This window comes from Micrasema longulum, unplaced genomic scaffold, assembly GCF_059751315.1.
Source record: "Micrasema longulum isolate JH-2025_06_02 unplaced genomic scaffold, ASM5975131v1 h1tg000343l, whole genome shotgun sequence".
NCBI classification, from domain to species: Eukaryota; Metazoa; Arthropoda; class Insecta; order Trichoptera; family Brachycentridae; genus Micrasema; species Micrasema longulum.
This window is the reverse complement of record NW_028277546.1, coordinates 513,204-531,636: the sequence shown is the minus strand read 5'-3', so window position 1 is coordinate 531,636 and position 18,433 is coordinate 513,204. Positions and strand designations below refer to the sequence as shown.

The 18,433-nt window shown below is 31.3% G+C and overlaps 1 long non-coding RNA gene across 1 annotated transcript in view; it reads left to right on the top strand.

Annotated features, from left to right (window-relative positions):
- The window catches only part of LOC148282286 (uncharacterized), a 112,132-nt gene extending 97,485 nt beyond the window's left edge, over nt 1-14,647 (top strand). The window contains exon 2 of the long non-coding RNA XR_015822134.1: nt 13,906-14,647. This is a non-coding gene — a long non-coding RNA (uncharacterized LOC148282286). The remainder of the gene's footprint in view (nt 1-13,905) is intronic.
- The last annotated feature ends 3,786 nt before the right edge of the window (nt 14,648-18,433 follow it).

Sequence of the window (18,433 nt, the reverse complement as noted above, 5' to 3'; positions counted from 1 at the left end):
TCACGAGACGGTTAGTTAAAACGAGACGAATGGAAGTGAAAATATTGGAAGAAAAATTTTATGCGGAATCCAATAAGCAAATATTGGAATAGCCATAAATAAGATGATAAAAACTTTTTAACTGCACAAGCAATATTTTTATTACTCAGCTAAGTGAATTGGATTAAATTTTCTCTCGGGTAATTTGGGATGTACTTATACGTATTTCTAACCGATATTTTATACATACATTATCCGTTTACGCCAACACAAAGTGATGCATGTTATATTGCTGGGTAAAAATGCTTAAGTATCATGTTTCATTTTGAAGTATGAGTAGCGTACGGTTGAGTTTTTCTCGCACACCCCTATAAACATTAAAAGTCACGCTAAATCACGTCTCAATTAGTCTTTAAAACGCAAAAATAATATCCTGTCGTAACATTATGATAATCTGAAAAGATAGGGTTAAGTCACGGAGTATATTTCATAAGCGGGGACCCTTTAGCGACGCCAAACGAGGAGAGTTCGAACTCACCCCCTGAAATCTTACCCGGAAGCTTTATACTAATAATTTTACACCCCATTACACCGTTCATCTTGCATATTGCGGGGGGACTCGCCGGGGATGGGGCGGCATAAAAAAGGGTGATGATTTTCCCAAAACCGAATTGAAAATCCCGATTTTATGTCGTTCGATATGCCGCTACATATTTCCCGAGTTTATATCGGCGCGCTTAGGCCCGGGACCCGGGACCCGGGAGCCGGGAGCCGGGAACGGGGATCGTGGGTCGTACGTTATTTTATATTCCCGCGTTGGGCGCATCAGCTCGGAATCTCTTTGTTTATGTTACGTTTGCCCCGCGAATAAATCGCGGTGGAAAATGATAAAACAGAGAGCTCAGCCGAGAAAATTTTCATTTTCGCATATTGTGTACAAAATCGTAAAGTTTATTTGTGTGTTATTCAGATTTTACGCCCGCCTCGCGAATGACAAAAGGGGTATTCTCCGCTTTGTGCTTATCTCAGATGTTTATCATGAAGCATTTGGGGAATTTATTCTTCCCAGCTCGGTGTACTAAAATTTTATTTTGCGCGAACTCGCGCCTGTACTCAAATTTGAATAATAATTTTAGCAACAAATTCAGTACAAAAATCCAAAAACCTCCTATTTTCGTTATATATATTTTTAGGCAAGTGGGTACTAGATAACTAACCCTGAAGAGATTTTTATTGATATCTTAGAAAATGAAAAGAGCAAATATTTTTAAGAAGAGAAAATTCGATTTAAGAAAATATTAAAAATGGAATACGAATATTTTTACCTATTTGCGACAGCAAAATTATTAGATATACATAAAATTGTTTTGAGTTTTGACGCCTTTAATATAACGAATGAATATCTAACCCTTCTGCCACAACCGAATAAACATAAGGTTCGATATCGGATTCGTAGTACAAATATCCATATGCAATATTATTATTTGCTCTGAGACGTGACTCGGGGTAAATGTTGACTCAAGGCGAATAAATATGATATCGGAAGTGAGCGGCGCATATGATATTACTTCTAGAGCTAATATATCCGCGGGACGAACTCTAAAGGGAATTCTCCCCTCTCGATAGTATTGCGTGAAAACCAAATTATAATACTACGAAGCTTTATTTAAATTAAAGTATCAAATTTGATAAATTTTATTTAGTGGTTAAAAGAAAACAATAAGAGTTGAATATACATAATCCTATCATATGTCATAATAGGTTTCCTAAGTAGATATCCTAAGTTCAAAGAAATCTCGTTAAAATGAACATGTCTTCGATATGTACATATGATTGGTATTTTACTTAATTAGCTACCTTCGATATATTTCTAATTATGCTTTTTTTCAAAATTTTAAACCATAAAAAGTTCTTCTAAATTGAGAGCATTCAACTTATATACGTATATTCTATATCATATAGGTTCTAACAAACACTTCAGAAATTTTGAAATTACTCCACCACTGACGTCACAAGTTTTAGTCGGTGCGTACTGCTGATTGGTGGGTTGACTTCCCGAAAACCAGAAATCTACCACAACACTCTATCATTGGTTGATTCAGAAGAACTTAAGACTAAGTTCAAGATAGTTCATTTTGATTATTTTTTCATACATTTTTTAGATACTTCGCAGTACAATGATTATTATTTTATTTTTTTCCATACAAATATTTGCATAGAATTTTAATAACGAAAATGCACTTTGAAAAATACATCTTAAAACTAAGCTATAACATAATTTGGGGAAAATGCCCACAAAGACTTCAGCGTCTGAGCGCTAATTTTTACCGTGTATAAGAAAAGATTTTTTTATCCAATTTTCGGTAGCACTGAACTTCATCGTTATATTTGTATATATTAGATTGGGGTCCTATTAAAATGTCGCAAAATCACGGACCAGAGTTTCTAGTTTCAAAACTCATTCTACCACAGCTTGTTATAATACATTGTTTTACGTCTTACAGAAAATGCTCCTAAAATGGAAACATTTGTTTAAATTATAGCGCAAATATTTCATTTTATATTTAAAAAATACATACTTTGTAATATAACCGGTCCATTAATACCTTTGTGTCACAAATGTTCAAACAGGTCATCGCACTGAAATTTATTGTTTATTCGAATGCAACGGTTGTGTAAAGAAGTCAATAACACGTTGAAATGTTCAAAATCCTTATCTTAATGCCGTAAATCAAGATTTTTGGTATGTCCGCGCTTATACTTACTCTCGTACTCCCAATAACTCATTTAATGTAAGCCATTATGTTGTTTTTTATTTACTTGTCATGACCAGCCTATTAAAGTGAACTTTTTCATTAGTGCGAATGTGACGGATAAATATTTGACTGGGCTCCGATATATCATTAGACAACCAGAAAATTTATATTGCCAGCGATAGTATCAAAATTTTGATCATAATATATTACGGGTTTAATAAGGAACGTGTCTTTGTTTTAAAGAATTATAAAGTACGAGTTAGGGAGTTCTTAATGTAAAAAAACTCGTTAATACATTATATGTGTTACATTGACTGTTTTTTATTATTTGACGGTCGCATTTTCACGAAAACAATTTTATAAACAAAGTTTTTTATTGAAGTTAATATTTTCATTAGAACGAGTCCTAATGGACCCCTTATGAATGTTTTGCTTATGGTAATCCACAAGCAAAACAAAAGTATTATTTAATTTCCAATAAAATTAAAATCAAAATACATCAGCAAATGGTCGACAAAACGCGAGTTTACAAGGAAAACTGACCAAGTCAAATTTTATTGATTTGATTTTTTTTCAGTTTTTGAGCTAGAAAAAAACAAGTTTACTTATTTCTCAAAGTTTATTTACTAAATTTACGTATTTAAAAAATATATTTATATGAAAACATTTCTCCACAATATCCATACTGTTTTTTAGCAGTTCTTTCATTGTCCATTCGCTCTATATGTCCAAACCAACGCATTACTCCTTTCTTTATGCTGTCGAGTATGCTTACCTCCGCCTTGCGTAATGTACGGATCTCAACATTTGTGCATCTAGCGTACATAGTTTCATCACACATTCGCCTGAGAGATCGCATTTCGACAGCATTTAGCCTACTTTCATCCCTGTTTTTACAAGTTCATCCTTCGCTCCCATACACCAGGGCCGGAACCAGGACTCCATTGCGAACTGCTAATTTTGCCTCTTGCGACAAGCATTTATTTGCCATATTTATGTTATTGGGTAGATATTATTATAATTTATTTAAAAACTTGTCACCGAACTGCATATTTTTTAGATGTCTTTGGAAATTTATAAATTTCTTTGGATGGCCTCGTTTTGAAAAAGGATTCTTTCTAACCGAGAAATTCCTTTTGCAAATATTGCAATCATATCTGTTTGCATAATGCAAGGGTTCTCTATCAGAATCAACACCATCCCAGCACATTAGCCCATTACAGACGGATCACTCTGTGAATCTCGCGCTAACTACTCTGTTCAGCTTTTCAGACGCGACCGCATATTTCCGCGTGAATGTACGCTAGAGAATGAAACCAAGAAGGGCGATTTACCCACGAAGTGAAATGACATTTACTTCACGCTTGTAACGTTTTAACACGTTTTTTTGCGGCCAGACCGCGAAACTTCAGAGGAACATTCCTCACGGTAAGCTTTAAAAAAAATCTTTCTAAGTTTTTTCCAAAAAGTATTTTTTTTTTAAAAAACTGTTTTTTATAATCTCAAAATGGGGTAAATCTTTAATTAAACCTAACCTTACCTAACCTACCCCTCCTCAACAAAAAATAATTGAGATAAAAACGTATTTGACCAACGAAGCGATGCGCACCAGACGCGGACAAGTGAAGCGGCTGGGTAGGAGAGGGGCAGGGGTTTATGGAGGGACTGCTTGTCCGAGAAATTGAGGATTTACTACATTTTGAGTGAACATTTTTTTTTTTTAAAAACCGACTTTTTGGAAAAAAAAATTGTTTTTTTTTTTAAAGCTTACCATGAGGAATTTTCTTCCGAAGTTTCACGGTCTAGCCCTGAAAAACCATGTATATAAATAAATATATATAATCCATTATACATTTTCATGTCGATTGAAATAATTTAATGATTAGTAATACTCATTGGGCACAGAAAAAGCATTTTATCAGATATCGGAGATAAATCACCAATACAATCAGCAATTTATCTGAGTAGTATTATCAATGTTTCTTTCATATTTTAACGATTACTTTTCAAAATTTATGATTTTTTAAAGCGTACCATGAGGAATGTTCCTCTGAAATTTCGCGGTCCGGTATTTTACATCATTGGTCCACATTAATTTTACAGCATCGTGTAGATTCATACGACCGACCGGTGTGAAATCAGCCATTGTTTCACTCTCCGACGCGACGGTTTTTTCGACTATAGCTACAGCGTCACTCCGTGTGAAAGGTCGCTGCAATAACACTGGCAGACAAATATTTACCGCATCGCGCCAACGGACAGCGTATTGAATATTGCATGTGACACGAGGTGGGAATAAACGCTTATCGGTACGTAGTTACTGTTGTCTCGGAAGCAATACCAGGGAACACATGTGATCCAGCATGCAGTTGAGGCTCTAGGACTTCAGAATGTAACCGGTGGCGGTGGCGGTGTTGATATAGAAGTATCGTCGCACAATCGACATAAAAAAATCTAGAAATTAATTATGTTAAATGTGAATAACAACAAAAAAATATATGAATATGAGGGCCAGTGAAGTTGCTACATCCACAAAAAAATGAGAAATGGAAAAAAAAAACAAAATCCTGATTCGTGAGATATTTTTTAAAAGAATAACGAAGACTCTATTTAAGTGTCCTGTCATCAGGTCGAAAAGAGAGGGTAAGAAGTAAGTTATCCAAAATACACCACAATACCCTGACGAATTGAGACAAAATTTTAATTTTACTCTCAAAGATTTTATTACAACCGGAGGAAATCGAACCCGCGACCCCAGTTTCACCGTTGGCCTTCTTACCAAATGCGTTTCGGTGCCTGTTAATATTATAATTTGGGTTCTATTTTTTATCGATTTTTAAATTTTATATTGTTATTCCCGATATTCTGATTATTTGCAATGAATGAAGAATTTAATAATTTGAGATTTTACTAGAAAATAAACCCTTAAGATTGTTTGAAAACAAACAAGTGCTTTTAAGTCGATAATTTAAGTAATACATATAATTCAACAAAATTTATGACATTTTAAGATTTTTTATTATTTCCATTCCCTTGTTAACAATAATAGTGTATAAGCATTTAAAAATTAATTATATCACTATATTATTTATTTATGAAGGATAAAATCAGTCTCAAGCTTTTAATTCAGGTCTTAGTAAAATCCAAATGAGTTTTTAAAAAATACAATAATTTTTTAAGGTATGAATATAATAATTTAAAAAAAATTAAAGGTTATGCACAATTTTCAGCGTCTTAAAATAAATTTAACAGTTTTTGTCTGCCAAATATTGCAAATCTAACTTATTTGAGTCAATCAGGATCGTTTAAATATTATACTTATTAAAGTAGGTCTAGTAAAATAAGTTTTTGTTAGTCGAAGTTTTACACATTTTCTAAACTTCAGATGAAAATTTGAAAAATATGTTTGCACTCGATACCCGTTGTACCTACCTACATAAACAATTTCAAAATGGGGGGTAGTTTGCAAAGCAGTATTTTCATGATCGTATTCTCGGTCAAGGAGTAAAACGTTATAGTCACCGAATATTCTTTCCATGGGCGACCATAAATGCACGAACACTTCTCCCTCGGGACCCCTCGGGAACAGTGGAACAGCTACGAACTCCTATTCCCAACTCCGTTATGGCCATATCACAACTGAGATGACGATCTTCTGGATACTGGAAATGGAAGCTAAGTCAAATCTCTTACGTTGGTCGATCAACTTTGGCGAATCGCCAAATTTCAGGTTTTCAATTTTGATTCAGTTATTAAATATTTTAACATTCTTTTACAATATATTTTCTCTGGATAACTTGAAAAATTAACAAAAATTTTTTTCCGTTGGGTACGTGTGCGCAAGGTTAACTTGGTCAATTTAAAGAAAATGGAGGGTTTTCCACATAATATAAATATTAATAAACTGATGAATGTGAGCAAATATTAGTATTTCGTACAACACTACTCATCGATTTTTCCGATTTAAAGAAGTACCTGCCCCTTCTTCGGGAAACTGATTATTACACTAACATGCAAATTTCATCACACCTACACTTATACTATTGTAGTTGGAAAAAATCTAAAACCGACGTGCTAAGGACTCATGATATTAGAAGCTAACACCAACGTGCATTAATTATGTGTTAGCTTCTAATTGCATGTATCCTATCAGCAAGTTTGTTATATATTTTTGTGCAACTACCTACAATGATGCAGGCGCAGAGTAGGATTTACATGTTAGTTTTATTCGTGTCCTGACGAACATACAGGCACGTCTCAAAACCGGTAGACAAAGAGAAGTCGTTAAGTTGTTTTATAAAAATACATCAGTAAATATTATACGGTGAAGTCAATCTTTTTGATATTATTAGAACGCCTAAAAATATTTTAAAAAATATATTTAGTATTCATCTCGTAGTTTTATTATTTAACGAAGGAACAATACCCAATATCTTAATATTATTATTATGTAGCAAATACTCAAAACGTTATGAGCGACATGACATGTTTTACAAAGTCTTCTCAGTGATGTGGAAAATAAAAGGAATCACTAGGTATGAGTCATTAATGAATTAATACCATCGAATGTGTATACGTTAGACTCTTATGCACGTATTCAACAAAACTTAAAAGTGAGGACAGTCCATTCTACTGTTTTTCTCTGCATGTGAGATTAAAATGTACTCTCCTCACCTTGATTTTCGTCTCTGAATTCTAAATAAGGGGTTGGAAAATACGTTTGAATTAACTTACTTAGCTGTATCTTATATAATGCCTTTCAATTCGTTTCGTATTTCATGATTTTTATAAATTGGAAAAAAAACATGCCGGTATTATAAAATCTCGAATATGATGACTATAGTAAAATTGATATAAACTATGGAAAAAATGTTTTTCCAAATTATTTATTATTATTCTTAGAAATGCGGGTCAGCGTTATATATATGTTGCTCCTGACGTCAATGCGACTTGTGCCTTTAGATCCTATGCGGGTTTTTTTTTATTTACTATTTCTATTAATTTTAAAAATCTACATTATTTCAAATAAGATAGCATTCTATATATACAAAATGTTATGAAATATTTTAACATAACTACTTACCGACTGTTCTATGTCTACCGGTTTCGAGACGTACATGTCTCTTCTTCAGGACACCAATGAAACTAACGTGCGAAACCTACTATATACCTTCACCATAGTTGTTGCTCAAAATTATTAAATCAACATGCCGATTCGAAACTATTGTGCTGTATTTTATGTTTCTAATATTATGTTATCTTACTATTTTAGATTGTATCAAGTGATATTATGTATTGTCACAAAAAAGTTTTCTTTTTATGTACCGTTCCAAATGAGTTTTTTTATAACTCCTGGGAGTGTATTATCTTGTTCATGTATCGTATGTTTTATTAATAGTAAGAAAATTAAATTAAAAAATTACACAAGAATTAAGTAGATATCATTACCACTTAATCATCACTTATTTTTATACATATTTTTGTTTACATATTTTTGGGTCTTGCATAGAAGAGGCGGATACGTCTCGAAATTGATAGGCAAAGAAAAGCCGGTTAGTTGTCAAATATTTAATAACTTTTAGTCAAATGTTCGACCATAAAGTTGCTTTAAATATTAATAATAATCGAGATATATTTTACTCAATAGAAATTCATGAAGCTTATAATATTTCGTTTAAATCATCAAAGTATTATTTACCATCTAATTTATGAAAAAAAATAACATCTTAATAAAAATAGCAGTATGGTTCGAAAATATGATTTTTAATAAACCCGTTTTTGCTGATGTCCACATGGTCACGTTACTTGGAGGGGGTGGGTCCCTTGAGAACTTTTGGACTTGCTCGTGTTATAGCTCTGCGCCCCATTCCGGATTCAGACTACGTGTCATACTCGTAATAAAGGTTTTCTCTAGTTTGTTTTATCTCATCGTAGCGAATGCTATAATATCAGTTTGATTTTATATATAGAAACATAAATACATTTTTATTATCGAATTAAAAATCATAACAAAGATATAGTTTGCTTCACTACAAGTTTTATAAACAGCAATCTTAGTAATTTCATTTCGTTTTTTACTACCGTTTTTCAAAATTCAGTATGAGTATCATTTGTTCATTAGCATTGAAAGCTTTCCGATTTCGATGGAACAAAGGTTGATAAATAAGGGATAATAAAGCTAAAAAATTTAATGCTTTCTTGTTTTTTTATTTTCAACTGAAAAATAATATTTAAGTCATATAAGGTTATTAAAAAATGACGTAGTAATTATAATATAAGGTAAAAATCCGAATCTCAGAATAAAATTTCAGGTAGAAAGTTTTACTATCGAGACTAAAAAGGGTTTTGAATAAAAATTATTATAGAATTTATCACTTATTAATTTTCCTAGATAATTCGCAGATATTAAAATAATCCGAAGTATAAAAACTATGATAGTTGGTATATCTAAAAATTATCAGTTAAAGCTTAGAAACGAGATGATTCGAGAATAACTTGATACTAGAGTAAAAATTGTATGTGACTCCTTGGTTAATTAACTGTAACAGTGTACTATTCATTAACAAAAATACTTTGAAGGGATTATTTGAATACATTAAACACAACTTTATACTTGACAAATAATGGTGAAATGAGGTAGATTAAGGGTATTACAATGACTTACGTACAGTATGCATAAAACTGATATATAATCATGCATCATTTTACCCTTATTTTTACAGAAGCCATAATTTACATATAAATATATCACCACTGATATTTAATTAAATTATTATTTCCAGTAAGGCTTCAAATATTATCAGATTACCTACTAGATTGTATTATTACATGTATTAAAACCGCGCCTTTGTAATAAGATCTAATATGCCGCTACAAAGACCTCTTGAATCATAATATAAATTAAGTATTACTTTTGACATTGTCAGGGCTTCCGCATTCCCCGCCTTTTCGTGTATTTTTATAGCGTTATAAAATTACCACTGTTCTGTGACAATAACTTTTCTCTAAAATTGTGAATAATAGTTGTCCAGAATCTCGTTCACGTCGTGTCAACATAACGTATAAGCCGGAAAGTATGTACATACAACGAGCTCTAGAAATAATGCTAGTTCCTTTAAGAAGCTAAGAATAATTATATAATCTTTCAAAGATATCTTACTTCATGGTTCGATAGTGTCATAAACGTAAGAGAGGGTTATTGCAACTGACACGTGCCTATCTAAGAACATGAACTTCAGGGCTGGCTGGAACATTATCAAGAATAAATTAATATGCATAACTCCATTATTAATAACGCTTCGAGTTTCCGTACTATAACGTAACATACCGCGGCGTTTAAATAAAAGCCATTGAAAACTTTAATAAGTAAATATTTGATCAAAAGCATAGTCACTCGCTTTTCTATGGCATACACCTCTTTTAACCTACTCTCCAAAATTAATCTTAATGTCCCCTTTCGCGTGACAAGAAATAAGTATTTATTCCATCTGCCAGTCTGTAGCGCTAACTATGCACAACACTCTTTCCTCTATCGTTCTTGCTCTAACTATAATGTTTTTTTTTCATCTATTGATATATTTTACATACCCCTTAATTTATTACAAAATAAATTAATACTTATTATTTTTGGCTGCGATACGATCCCACTTACTATTTAATGATGCCCACTCCTGAACACTTACTCCCACACTAATACACATAAACACACATCTACACTTACTCTCATACAAATACACATAAACACATCCTTTTGTTGCAACACAATTTATTTTTATTAAGAAACTTTTCTGGTCTGTCTTTAAACTGTATTTTTTTAAAAATGTTATTATATCATTGTCGACTGTTTGTTTCTTTAAAATAAATAAATAAATACACAAGAATCTTGGTTCTCTTCGTTAAATTTAGAAAAACATTTTCCACTAAGACTTTTATTTCATTGTTTATGTTGTGCGTTTTTTATACAAAAAACGAAATATTACCGATTTTTATGGGAACCGATCATTAAAAAACCCTTAAAAATGTTGTAATCTATCTTTTATATTATGTAAGACGAAGGTACTTCATTGAATGCGGAAAATAGTCAAAAATATTTTCCGATATATGTGGATACAATTTCCTTGTAATGAATTTAACCTAGGTATTCATTAACGTTTATTATCTCTTGTAGGTAGAAAATATTATTATATAAATAATTATTAACTGCACAAAAAATTTGCTTCAATTTCCGAAATAAAAAACATTATTGTTAAGAATTGAAAAGTAAAAATAAATAATAATAAATCATTTTACCGTCTTTCCATCGATAAAATTCGATGAATATATTTAACGCGTATGTACATAATATATTCCTTCTGAACATACATACATTCTCCCGTGAGAAAGTAAGATTTTAACATACCCCGATTTTACCATACCGTTGATAAGATGCAATCCGTGCGAAAACTTATTTGGCGTCGTAATATGAGTATTGAATTACAACTGATATCACGATTATTATAATTTGATGTGTCGACGTTTTTCTTATTTGCATGAAGAAAAAACGAAAACAAAACATCGAAATTACCAACGATAAATAGTATAAACCAATACTTCAGATTAAAATGTAGTTTATTGCGATCTGAAATCATCCGGATTTTAATGAATATTTTCTTCAAAAGTGATTATTTTTTAACACGTGTGCTTAGATTTTCACTTCAAACAACCTCACTCTTCAGTTCTTTAGGATAGGAGATTATGAATAATAATAAAGTTAGGCGGCATGTTGATCTCTTTGAGTTGAGTTATGATATCTGTATTCAGTGTTGGCTCGTGGCCAGGAGAATGCAAGGAGGGGTCCTCCCCAGAACATCGGCGCTAATAGTCCCACAATTATCTCATATGTTTTCAACTCGAATTTTACAGAGCGGTAAATTTTATAATTGTCCGCAGTATTTAGCATAATCGACAAAGGAATACGAAAGAAATAAGGAAGAATGCAACAATCATAGAATTTAGAATAGTCCAGAAATCGCATACGCACGTCAAACAGAAGGCGACTCAACTATTCATAAATTAGTAGGTTTACGTTTTAACTCATTAGTTTCTTTGTAGACGTCGCTTAGTACGCAACTCCTGATTTGAATTCACAAACACTGCTAGGATCTTAAAGAAAGATGATGCAATCACATTTCATATGTAAATAGCTAATAAATGTGTGTATAACAAATGCATTAATTAAAAATTAAATTATTTTTCCATCTGTCAGATTGTCGAAAAAATAAAATAGAAATTTCGTTAGTATTGCCAGGGTAGTAATTTTTTTTACGCTACTTTGCTCATCTAATGAGAGAATTTATGAGATTGAATATCGAATTAAACAACTCTGTGGTGGACGTTTGACCGACATTATCTTCAAAACATAAAATATTATTTGACATGATATAAAAATATCCGTTTCATGACTATTTTACATTTTAAGTTCAAAGTTCATTAATTTAATTACTCTTATTAAATGACCTTTTACTTATCTACTCTGTTGCGTCGATCAATGTTTCCACGTGCACAATAAAATTTTAGAGAAATTAAAAGATTGCTTTTTTTTACCTTACATTTGTGTTATGGTTATATTCTTCGCGATCTGGCAATATTACCTGGTGACTTCAAATATGGGCGCGGCAAAAGTGTGTCTAAGTGGGGGGTAAAAATTATTAGACACAGTCCGATGTATTCAAATATGATTCTACGCTCCTTCTGGACTATTCTTAATTATATGGCAACAATAATATAAGATTATGCAGTGTAATATTGTATATAATAAAGCAACTATAACACAACGTAACAACATTCGAAAGAACTCTAAAAATATTGAACATCAAAAGATAAAATTTGTATTTTTCTATTTAATCTTATATGTGTGAAAACGCTTTTATTGTTCAAAAACCTAATATTTCGTTAATTAAACTATTTTTTAGTGCGTATTTTACTAAAAAAAGAATACATTTAATATTTTGGGATACAATCAGTAGATATGTTATTAATTTTATTTTTTTTGGGAAACCAACAGTTCTACAGACATATTTATAGTAAACAAACAGATATAGTATATAAACTAAGAACTAATAACAGATTTCCACAAAGTATGCGAAGTTAATAAAGAAAATATATTACATATTAAATAAATACACATAAGTTTATACATATAAAAATGTTATTTTTATGTATTCGTAAATGTTTTTTAATATTTAAAGATTTTTTTTTTTTAAGAACGGTAAGTTATTGTAAATTGAGCGGGATTAAAACAAGAATGCTTGAAGAGAGGATAAGAAGGGGAAGGGACATATTTATTATTATAATGTCTACAAAGTTACATAATCCATTTTGTGTGTGAAAATTTTAAATCTAACAGAGGGATGTTTGTGTAATCTATTTCTTTAAATTTTGTATTGTTTACTGAAAAAGTCCTACGAAAGAAAGCATTTTTAAGATACGATGTTTTACTTATTAGTATATGAAACAGGTGGTACCGTCTACAAATCCGGGCTGGCACATGTATTGTTATTCCTATTTAACTTTGTTATTTAGAATTATGTTATCATCATTCTCTTTCTGCACCTAATTGTGCATAGGGCACTGCATTGGCACACTAATTGCAACGAATCCTGATCATTTTTGCTTCGCAAAGGTAAGATGATCAGTCTTACGCTTCAGGTGCCAGGTGAGAAAACACATATTTTTAAATCAATATTCCATATCAACCATGATGGGAATCGAACACGAGACCTCTTGCATGTTAAGCAAACGAGGCGAGAATGATTATTAAATTATACGCGATAAAGATTACTTTAATAAATTTATCTCTAACTAAGTTAACTATGGTAAGAGTAATTTATATCTAAGAGCTTCCAATATTTCAATTGTTTACAACTTATGCACTCTAATTTTTTCATTCAAAATTTTTACTGGTTCACATATATACATGCCCTCATCCTCACTTTCCCCACCTAATACATACCCTCATACTCACACACAGACCCCCACCCTCACCCTCTCCTTATGCTGATGTGTAATGTATTTTTATGAATATCTGTTATTGGTTTCATCTTATGTTGTTTCATTTATATTTGCTGTATTACTGTTAATGACCCAAATAAATAAAATAATTTAAAAATAAAATTTCAATATTTTGTTTCAGGTAAGTGCTGTTAAACGAAATAAAACTCGTTATGAGAAGTTCATCTCAGGTGAGTAACAGAAAATCAACAAATTATCTTTAGTGCATCTCACATGAAAAAAGGCGGTTAATTCAAGTAACAACGTCTAATTTAAAAGATTTTATCAAAATTGATTTTTGAAGTTTTTTTTCCTAATTGCTTGTTATAATAACATTCAAAAGAAATATCACTTGCAGAAACGATAAGTTTTTTCTGTAAATTTAAAAAATCACTCGACATAATGATTAAATCGTAAAACCATAATTAAAAGTTTTAATAAACAGGGTATTAAATCCTTTTAAAATATGAGTCCACGAGTAACAATGTTCGGATAGTCAGGCTATAAACATGCAACCCGTTTGCAGGTTACGGCGTCCATATCTTGAACATAAAGCCGTGGACTGATGAGCAACGTGATATTCTGCAAAGATAAGGTGGTATGTAGCGTCGTGACGTCGACGCGCGCCGCCCAGTCAGTGACGTGTTGCGGACCCGCAATAGCACAGTTTTTTAATGACGTATACAATATGTTACATTCATCCGCCTCGTGATCTAATAGACAGTACATTTGCCTACCACGAAAGAGGTTTTGAGTTTAATTTCCAACATGGACGTAAAATAATTATTTAAAAATGTGTTTTTTACTAGAATATTTAATAGTGTCTACAATTACACCTGAGTCTGATTAGAAAAGACTGATAATCTTACCTAAATATTACAAAACTATTAAAAATTGAGAAAATAGTACACATTTTTTAGATGACGATATACGAAAAAATATATTAAAAGATACGTACATGAAAAAAAACCTAAATTTTTAAAAATAACTGCTAGGCTAGGAGATAAGACTTGCACATATGAACTTAAATAAAAGTAAAATATGTTATACATATTAAAGAATGAGGAATGTAGAATCAGATAATGAGTTTGGAAAGAGAGAGATAAAGAAACCAAAGAAAGAAAAGTAATAAAGTATATATTTTAAAAAACAATTAAATACAGGTGGTCAACTTTCTTAGGATACATATTAATGTTTCAGGCATTTCTAAAAGATTGCTAGAGAATTTATATTGTTATTGTATTGTTATTGTCATATTTCTTGCATATTCTAGGTATTATAGATTGTTTTAAATTGTTCGTTGACGCGTTGTCTGTAAAAAACCGAAGATTTTTTTTTTTAAATTTGTACAAAAATAAATGGTCTAACATTATTCTTCGATTTTGAAGAGAGTTTATTCTAAGTAACTGCATACTTTCAACATAGTTTATTAAATCTTAAATAAATATTAAACGTACTTAACTTTTACTATCATCTACAGAATTGTTTTTAAATATAAGTTAAAAATATAAAAGTATATGGAAACAGAGGGAAGGGAAAAGAGTGAAGGGATTTCCATATTTTTTTAAATATCAACTTATCGAAACTATACCGTGTCTTCTGCCACTCAATTAAAAAAAAACTTATTCTGATTCTATTATGAATTTTAATGTGAAATCTGTAATTGGTACAACTTCTTTTCAATTGTTATCTTAAACCATGTATTTATTTTAATTAAAATCTTCAGGATTTTCAAAGTAAATAAATTTATAATAAACAAACAACCATCTTATCTTGTACGCTTTACTATAAATTCCCCGCGGTTATAAAGGCGTTGGTGTGTAAAATTGTTGAGTGTTTATGAGTAAAAACATAATTCCATGTCATATCAGTTATTGTTACAACTTAATTTGTTTTTACCACGTGGTTACACGGCATGACGTAATGGCATCCCTTCCCAGTTATATGATACTTATTGAGGTAAGTGGGGAGTATTTCAACACGCAATAACAAACACATTTAAGTATGAAATATGCGGTTTGTTTAATTATAACATTGTTTTTACATGTGTATAGTAAACGCGAACTTCGTTTTTGTATTTTGATTGCTTTGAGCTGTGGTTTCAACAAATTTTTATGTGGAATTTTCAACAGTAACCGAGTTTCGTCGTGACTGACACCATCGTGACGAAAGATAGACAAAATTTTACTTTATATTATACGAGCTGAACCTGGCAATGCTTTGCTATTGCTGGATTTGAGTCCATACTCGTATATAGACTAAATTAACATAATTAAGTCTTTGTGGGCATTTTTTTCCAATTTATGTTATGGCTTAATTTTAAGACGTATTTTTCTCAAGTGTATTTTTGTTATTATATTTCTATGTAAATAATATATGTATAAAAAATAAAATAAAAAAATTAAAATAAAGTAAAAATCGAGAGTTTGACATCAATTATTGTATTTAGTTGAAACTAGAAATGTACATATGCATTATTGTTCCTAAGCTCCGGTTTACCTTAATTGTGAGGACAAAGAATTTGATAAATAGATATTCGAACATTGTTTTCTTGTCACTGTCTTGCAGATGCCTCTGAAAAAGACAACTGCATGTCAGACCTTTTGTTATAATAGAGAAATCAACGTTTCGCTGTCCCGTTTTCCGCACCTCAAAACTGAATCGATTTTGTTATATTTTTCGACAGAGTACCGGAATTAAATTTTCTGTATCGGTACGTTTTGCGTTTTTCAAAAATACATTTTTTTTTTAAAAAAATTCTCAAATTTTTATTGATAAACCCTTACGGGTTACATACATTTAACAAAAGAATCTTACTTTATAAATTCACATTCTACTGTTAATAATATTTTTAACATCTTTTGTAAAGGTTGTCTGAGTCTTTTGTTTAGTTTTGTCTGGTAGTTTATTGTATAATTTCAGTCCACGGTTAATTTGTCTCGATTGTTCTTCTTTTGTTTTAAAAGGTTGTAAATGATATTTTTCTGATATTTTCGTATTGTGTTCATGTTTATATTTGTATACCGTACGCCCGAAGACAACAGTTGAAACTGTGATTTTTTACGGATGTTTTTATGGTTTTAGTTCGTTAAAACGAAACAATGGGGACACGCCAATGGTAAATATATATAATGCGTGAAAAAATTACTGTTCTTATCTCATAATCTAGGGAGAAAATACGTGAATACGTTTGTATGAAGAAAAGTCGGACCGTGTTTCCTCTTAAGATTAAATATTATTAAGTATACTTATAAAACATTACTTCATAATGCTTTTATTTAACCATAGAAACAGGTTCGGTGTTCTCAAATAAAACCATCGGCCTATTAATACACATTAAAGCACTAAAATTATGACACCTAACTCATGCCCAAATGCTCAGTCCTGCTTTACACGTATTTAATCGTTCTTTACTTGCCAGCTAGGTTTTGACGTGAGATTGTCATTTAATTCGAAACCAAAATGCTTTGTTGTATCATAAAAGTCTATCAAAACCGTTTGGGTAAATGTAAAAAATATGGTGTTACGTTTCGTTGGTAAGTAGGTAACAAGATACTTGTTTATGGTTGAATTCCAAAACTTTAAAAAAATCATTTTCAAAAACAGAATCCTTTTTGCAAATGTCAAACTCTGCTCTTTTCAGCCACAGGGGTTCACTTTATTTCTTCTTCTTCTTATGGTTCCTCTCCCCGATGGAGGTTGGAAATCATCAATGCGATTCTTACTTTATTGGCAGCTGCTCTGAACAAGGACTGAGTGCTGCAATGGAACCAGTCGCGCAAGTTTTTAAGCCAAGAGATGCGCCTTCTACCTGCACTGCGTCTCCCTTCAATCTTTCCCTGTAGAATGACTTGTATTTAGACTTGTATTACTCACTTTATTTAGAAATGCAATTTTCAAAAAATTTAATATTAGTCAATATTATTTTAGTATTACCAAAAATCCAGTTAAAAGAAAATAATGGGAAGAAATAATATTGAATTTAGGTAAAAAATCTGATAGGGATCCACAAAAAACGAATGTTGTTTGTAAACATTCAAAAACAAACTTTTTTTATACGCAAAAAAATATCATCCTTCCATTTTTATTGTATATGCATTCTCGGTGAATAGTGAACGATAAAAAATTTGCGCTTCTAATTTCTTTATACTTATACCCGTATGCAGAGACAAAACTTAAGGTGAGGAAAGTACATTCTAATTTCAAATGGAGAGAATAACCAGAAGGTGATGACAACAGAATGTACTCTCCTCACCTTAAGGTTTGTCTCTGCATACGGGTTTTAGTCAATTGACATTAAGAGCCAAAAATACGCCCATGGTAAAGATCTACATTTTACTGGAAACCGCACGTAAATCGGTCCAATTGTTATTCAGTCCATTGAGAACACTACGAACATTGTATTTTATATACAGGTATAGATTAGTTATGTGAGGATAAAGGTAAATATTTTTATATTTTAATTATTCTAGGTATAAACAATCGTTTAGTTATGAAATTAAAGGAAAACAACATCTCAATAAAGAAAATGACATTTTGTTGGATTTTTTAAGCGAGATGAAAAAATACTAGACAATGCAAAAATCTAAGTAGGTATATGGCCATAGTGGCGAGCGTTTTGCGGCGCGCTCGCACGGTCACTTTAGAGGCTAAACATGTTACCATATGTT